The sequence below is a fragment of the Stenella coeruleoalba genome (genome assembly GCF_951394435.1).
Source record: "Stenella coeruleoalba genome assembly, chromosome: X".
NCBI classification, from domain to species: domain Eukaryota; kingdom Metazoa; phylum Chordata; class Mammalia; order Artiodactyla; family Delphinidae; genus Stenella; species Stenella coeruleoalba.
The window spans coordinates 103,331,510-103,339,371 of record NC_137152.1 but is presented as its reverse complement, the minus strand read 5'-3'; the positions used below and the strand labels follow the sequence as shown (position 1 = coordinate 103,339,371).

Below are 7,862 nucleotides of genomic sequence, written 5' to 3'. Positions count from 1 at the left end.
GCTCTAGCTCTTGAGTTTGTTACATTGTTTATCAAATAATGCAATAAAGCAGTGGGAGTTCATTACTGTGTCCTATAAATAATAGGATAAAATGTGAAATAGAGCAATAAAAATGATCAATAGAAAAATAATTTAATTATGGATGTCAGTATATTTTAACTATTTAGGCAACATGCCTTTGAAAAGCAAGCATCTTTCCCAAAAAATATATGATTGCATGTACTTGGGGGGAAAATTTGTATACTAAAATTTGAGGCATAGCCTTTGGATGAAAAACATATGAAATACCGAATGAAATTTATTTCTGATTTGAACATTAATAGTATTTCTCGATGAACAAAAATGACTAAATGACTCTAATTGCTCATTTATTTTTCCCCTTTTTGACCTATTAAATAATGTGATGCATTTAAAATACTGAAATTTTGAATAAGTGGACCAGTTTGGTGATGTGCAATAGATACTAAAACTGTAATACCAGAAATGATTTGAATCATGCTAATTAAGAATATATAAATTTGGACAAAGCAGAGCTGAAATTAATCTGCCCACTGATATATGGCATACGAATGGTGCATATATATATATGCATTATATATATGAATATACATATGAATATATAGTATATATAGTATTGTTATGTATATTATTATATACATAGCATTATATATTATAGTATATAGTAGTACACTATACTATATACTACTGTATACTATATATAAAACATACTGTATATATAAACACATTATATATATACATGTTTTGTTTATCTTCTTGCATGCTATTTTGTTCAATGTTTGAATTAAGTAGAAGAAGCATGGAATAGCTGTTGAGGTGGAGAGGGTAGACACCAACATCCTTATCAAAAGATATTGAACTGTCATTCAACAGATTTGTTTTAAAGAAGTGTGTATATATATATATATATATATATATATATATATATATATATATAAGCTTAAAAAGAAACATATAAAGTGCAAAATATTGTTTCAATCATTTTGAGATTTTTTACTTTAGGAACAGTAACTCAACAAGAGAACAGTCCTATTTGTAGCTCCAGATGGTAGGATAAATCTTTTTAGCCTAGAAATAATGAATATGCTAAACAAAAATGTTTTAATTTTATCTCTTGGTTAAAGTAAATCCTAAGAAAATATATATTGTACATATGCATAGATTAAATTACTCATACACACACATACATATACACATATACATACATATATATTATATACGATCAGTGGATTGAAGACTGCTTTCTTTCTCCCTATTTCTATTTCTCCCTCCTCTTTCTCTCTTTCTTTCAGGTTTTCTGTTATTTATTCAACAACAATATACACTAGCTCTTCAGTTCTTACTGAGACTTAAAACAAGCGGCCTGAAATAGGTAAGGTTTACTTACAATTGCCTTTGTAGAATGCAGGATTGGATAATCCCAGGCACAACCATTTGTCTTTGGTTCCTGAATAAGAAAAGAGGGTGTATTTCCATTTCATTCATGAACTCTTTCCTCCAAATCCCTACCACATTTCCTACAATAGAGGCTAATGTTTATATATTGAATCTACAGGCTAAGATCCTTTTGCCAGTTGATGAAAAAACAAGAGTGCTTCATCAAAGGAAGTGTATTTTCAAGTGAAAAGTGTACACATTTAAGAGTATTTATATCTTGAAATATTTAAGAAGCGTTTTGGGTTCTATGAATATATCTTCCATTTGCCGCTGGAAAATCCTAAAAACTTTTTGTCCATGGAACATTTTTAGAATCTCTTGTCTTTTTTAGACAAATAATTTCAACTTTCACATGTAAAGAGTCAGCCACATCACTTTGATCTAGTTGTTTCTATTTTATATCTATGTCTACAAACATGCATCTCGTTATTAGATTAAAATAAGATATATGACAGTAAAGTGAAATGACTTCTCCAAGAGTTACCTTCTAGTGAGATTTGGAGCTAAACTCACAGTTTTAATATCCAAGAACCTCGATGCTGAGTGCTCTCCCTTCTATACCATACTGTTCCTTTTTCTTATCACTAATGAACCCTCTTTAATGACTCAACAAACCCATTTTTTGAAAAATGGCATTTGAAAACATGGAGAAACCTCCACTTTATGCTGAATTAATTTTGCATATAATCAAATGCAAACTAATAATATGAATACCCAAATTTTATCTTGCTCTTTCATTCAACTAATACTTTTAAGTCCCTACCATCTTTTAGAAACTATGTTAGTGACTGGGGATACAATAGTGAACAAATTGAATATGGCACTTAGAGCTGAGAAGTTTACAATCCTGAAAAGAACAATAGATAATCTTTACAAAAGTGTGTGATAAGAAGAAATGCACAATATTCTGTGAGAGTACTAGCACAGGTAGCCAACATTTTCAGGGGAGTCAGAGAGGCTTTCCACGGAACAAATAGACTCTATATAAATTTTGCCACAAATAGGTTGTTTTAATTCTTTTTTAGGTCAAAAGTTAGATTTTTTTTTTTTTTTTTTTTTTTGTGGTACGCAGGCCTCTCACTGTTGTGGCCTCTCCCATTGCGGAGCACAGGCTCCTGACGCGCAGGCTCAGCGGCCATGGCTCACGGGCCCAGCCACTCCGCGGCATGTGGGATCTTCCTAGACCGGGGCACGAACCCATGTCCCCTGCATCAGCAGGCGGACTCGCAACCACCGCGCCACCAGGGAAGCCCCAAAAGTTAGATTTTTTTAAAAAGTACATACAAAGCTCTGAAGGCAAGAGAGGAACAGATAGAAATACAGCTGCAACGTAGACTAGATGGAAGGTATCTGGGGATGACTTTAGAAAGGAAAGAAGTAAAGTGAAGTGCTTAAGTGCTTAAATATTGACAGACTTTTTGGTTTGAATCCTGACCCAACACAAACTGAATGTGTATTAGCAACTAAATTAATTAGCCTTTTTCTAAGCTACAGTTGTTGTTTTTATCTGCAAAATGGAAACAGTTTTACCTACTGTATAGTTTCAGTATGAGGTTTTAAAAACATATTGGATTCAAAGGAGTAGGCATATAGCAAGCAGTCAATAAAAGACAGTTATCAATATTTTTAAAGGGTTTCTCCTCTCCATCACTGGGAATGTGGCCTACCATGTTCCAAAAGAAATCAAGTTAATTTTTCTTTTAGCTTCTTCATAATATCAAGTTTGTTGATTATCACTGCTGATAACAGTAAACAATATCATAATTAGAGCACACTTTTTAGTCACATTTGTCATACTGGAGATCATTTCCATTGATTTATTGCAGGAAATATTAGGTCTTATTGGTACCAAATACCCATGTCTAAACTGTGCATTTGTCCCTTAAAGAGAGTTGGGCTTCCCTGGTGGCGCAGTGATTGAGAGTCCACCTGCCGATGCAGGGGACACGGGTTCGTGCCCCGGTCCGGGAAGATCCCACATGCCACGGAGCGGCTGGGCCCGTGAGCCATGGCCGCTGAGCCTGCGCGTCCGGAGCCTGTGCTCCGCAATGGGAGAGGCCCGCGTACCGCAAAAAAAAAAAAGAAAGAGTTGACAGTGCATATGCTGCATGTTTCTGTGATCTTCCATTTTTCTAAAACGTTTCTATAATCTTCTAAATGATTTTGGTAAGTCTTGGTAAGAAAATACATAAATATTTCCTAGGTAGGAGTTTTCCTGATGATACTCCAGAGAATAAAGGAAATTATGTCTTAAAATATTCTGAGAAATTACTAGTTCCCTTAAAATTCTACCATCAATTAACTCTTCATCCATCTTATTGTATGTATCAATATCAATAATAAAGATTCTATCACTAAGACTTTGCCAGTGCTGCTTGTAAGGTCAGTATTGAGACTGAGACCCATCAGAAGGCCAGAAAAATTAGTTAATTATTTTCTGAATTCCTGAAAGTCATTAAGCATATACCCAGTGGAAAAAAAAGGAGCAAAAGTGTTTCCTCTTGAATCAGCCTAATCATTTATCTTTAAACAGTCTGTCTCAAATTGAAGAATAAAAAACTTGGAAGAATCTTTGATAGTTCTCATCCATGATATTAGAAGGAAAGTAGTGGGCATCATTCAGGTTAAGAAACAAGAAATAACACCAAAGACAATGACAAAGAGAAAGACTGCACAACCCTATGAGTAAAATCTCACCACCTCAGGTGACAGAGTTCTAAGGGAGGATTGCTATTGACTAGATAATATAAGCAACGCAATTAGACCTTGTAAGGACTCAATGATTATTATCAGTTACTGGCACTTTAAAAAAATTTTTTCAATTGATAAATTGGTACAAGAATAAATGCAACACATTCTTATAATTTTTCTTTATTCCATTCCCTATATCTTACAAGATTATCATTCTTTTTTAGTATAAATCTTCCATTAAGTCAAAACACAGTCATTTATGTACCAGACACTGTCATGTGTGCTTTGGTATTTACAGACAAGTAAGGTTTCATCTTTCCTCTGAAGAAAACTGGATTCCAGTAGAGGTCAGAGACAGGCAAACTACAGATGCAGATTTTATTCAGATTTTTTTTCCTTTACAGTATATAGAACCATTTCTTTAATCAGCCATTTGATACTGATTGAACATCTCAATGTTCCAGGCATTGTTCTTGGTACTCAAGTTACAGACGTAGACAAAAATAGATCAACATCTGTTCTTCTGAAGCTTATGTTATAATTAAAAACCTACTAAAATATATTAGACAGTAGGACTTCCCTGGTGGTGCAGCAGTTAAGAATCTGCCTGGCAATGAAGGGGACATGGGTTTGAGCCCTGGTCTGGGAAGATCCCCATGCTGCGGAGCAACTAAGCTCATGCACCACAACTACTGAGCCAGTGCGCCACAACTACTGAAGCCTGCGCACCTAGAGCCCATGCTCCACGACAAGAGAAGCTGTGGCAATGAGAAGCCCACACAACATAACAAAGAGTAGCTCCCCTCACCACAGCTAGAGAAAGCCCATGTGCAGCAACGAAGACCCAACACGGCCAAAAAATATATAAATAAATATATTTATATATTTATTAATATATATTATATATTCATATATATTCATATATATATTTGATATATATAAGTTCATATTTAATAAAATATATTTTATTAAAAAATAAAATAAAATATATTAGACAGTAATGGAGAAAAATAAATCCAGGTAAGAATTAGATTATTTTTCTCTAATTTTCCCTTGAATTTAAAACACAGAGTTGACCTGTATATTCCACACTGGCTCTTCCATTCCCATTTTACTTTGGGAGACTTTTTTTCACTTTTTGGGACTGCTGCTACAAGAGCATCACATATGAGCTCTCCCAGTGAACCTGCAAAGTTTTCTGGGGATTAAAGTTTACCAAATGGATGGATGGACAGTTTAGATAGATGGATAGATGAACAGCTTAGTTAGATAAATGGATAGATAGGTAGATAGATGACAGTGATGATGAAGATAGATAGATACATAGATAGAATGCAAGAAATAATCACTATGACAAAGGAATGGCTGACCAACAAGGGATTAATCTCCAAAATTTGCAAACAGCTCACGCATCTCAACATCACAAAAGCAAATAACCCAATTAAAAAATGGGCAGAAGACCTAAATAGACATTTCTCCAAAGAAGACATACAGATGGCCAATAGGCACGTGAAAAGATGCTCAACATCACTAATTATTAGAGAAATGCAAATATAAACTACAATGAGATATCACCTCACACCAGTCAGAATGGCCATCATCAAAAAGTCTACAAACAATAAGTTCTGGAGAGGGTGTGGAGTAAAGGGAACCTTCCTACACTGTTGATGGGAATGTAAATTGGTACAGCCACTATGGAGAGCAGTATAGAGGTTCCTTAAAAAACTAAAAATAGAACTGCCATATGGTCCAGCAATGCTATTCCTGGGCATATATCTGGGAAAACTATAATTCAAAAAGATACATGCACCCCAATGTTCATTGCAGTACTATTTACAATAGCCAAGACATGGAAGCAACCTAAATGTCCATCAGCAGAGGAATATATAAAGAAGATGTGGTACATATATACAATGGAATATTAGTCATAAAAAAGAATGAAATAATGACATTTGCAGCAACATGGGTGAACCTAGAGATTGTCATACTGAATGAAGTAAGTCAGAGAGAGAAAGACAAATACCATATGATATCGTTTATATGTGGAATCTTTAAAAATGGTACAAATGAACATACTTACAAAACAGAAATAGAGTCACAGATGTAGAAAACAATCTTACGCTTATCAGGGGGAAATGGGGGAGATAAACTGGGAGACTGGGATTGACATATACACACTACTATATATAAAATAGATAAACAACAAGGACCTACTATATAGTACTGGGAACTCTACCCAATACTCTGTAATGACCTATATGGGAAAAGAATCTAAAAAAGAGTGTATATATGTGTGTGTGTGTGTGTGTGTGTGTGTGTGTGTGTGTGTGTATGTGTGTGTGTATATATATATATATATATATATATATATATATATGATTCATTTTGCTGTACAGCAGAAAGTAACCCAGTATTGTAAATCAACTATACTCCAATAAAAATAAAACATGGTTCAAAAGGATACATACACCCCACCCCAATGTTCATTGCAGCACTCTTTACGATAGCCAATGCATGGAAGTAATCTAAATGTCCATCGACAGATGAATGGATAAAAAAGATGTGATACATATATACAATGGAATATTACTCAGCCATTAAAAAGAATGAAATAATGCCATTTGCAGCAACATGGATGGACCTAGAGATTATCATACTAAGTGAAGTAAGTCAGACACAGGAAGACAAATATCATAATATATCGCTTATATGCAGAATATAAAAAAAAGATACAAATGAACTTATTTACAAAACAGAAACAGACTCACAGATGTAGAAAACAAATTTATGGTTACCAAAGGGGAAAGGCAGGGGGGAGGGATAAATTGGGAGTTTGGGATTGACATATACACACTACTATACTTAAAAGAGATAACCAACAAAGACCTACTATATAGCACAGGGAACTCTGCTCAATATTCTATAATAACCTAAATGGGAAAAGAATATGAGAAAGAAGAGATATATGTATTATATATGTATAACTGAATCACTTTGCTGTACACCTGAAATTAACACAACATCGTAAATCAACTATAGTCCAATATAAAATAAAAATTAAAAAAAAACAAATGTAAAAAAAAGTACCACGATTTACTTATCAAAAAAAAAATAGGCTGTGTGGGCCATTCTGTTCTTGTTGAAACCATTCAATTCTGTTGTAGCCTTTAAGCAGTAATAAACAATAGGTAAACAGACAAATGTGGCTGTTACAAGAAAGCTTTCTTTATGGATACTGAAAAAAATGAGCTTCTTATCTTCTTTAAAGCTAAATCATAGTTCATAGGTGAGACACTAATTATTTCTATGAACCTTGTGTCATTAGCTTTATAAGTAGGGAAGTTCTTCACAAATTATGGCAGCTATCTGTCAATCATTTTTTGTTATGGTTTTGGTCGTTTATATGCCTTCATGAGCATTTCAGTAGAAAGTTGGAAGTAGCTTTCTCTTTTATAAGAACTTCTCTCTGTCTCCTTACACCTCATAGTCTTCCCTACTGTTCTACTATATCCCCTTGTACAGATAAAAGAAATGCACACTTCACCTAGCAAAGTTATAGTGTGATGTCCTTCCTTTTGGTAATCCTTTGAGATTCTACTTAAGAAGGGCAAAGTGAGTAAAGTTGATATATATATATATATATATATATATATAAAGGCCCACACAGCCTATGTTTTCTGATAAGTAAATCATGGTATTTTTACCTGTTTTTTTTC

At 34.0% G+C, this 7,862-nt stretch overlaps 1 long non-coding RNA gene across 3 annotated transcripts in view; it reads right to left on the bottom strand.

Moving 5' to 3' along the window:
* Window positions 1–1,291: 1,291 nt before the first annotated feature.
* Window positions 1,292–7,862, bottom strand: part of LOC307181032 — a 387,448-nt gene continuing 380,877 nt past the window's right edge. For all 3 annotated transcript variants that reach the window (XR_013825844.1, XR_013825845.1, XR_013825846.1), the window contains one exon: window positions 1,292–1,465. This is a non-coding gene — a long non-coding RNA (uncharacterized lncRNA). The remainder of the gene's footprint in view (window positions 1,466–7,862) is intronic.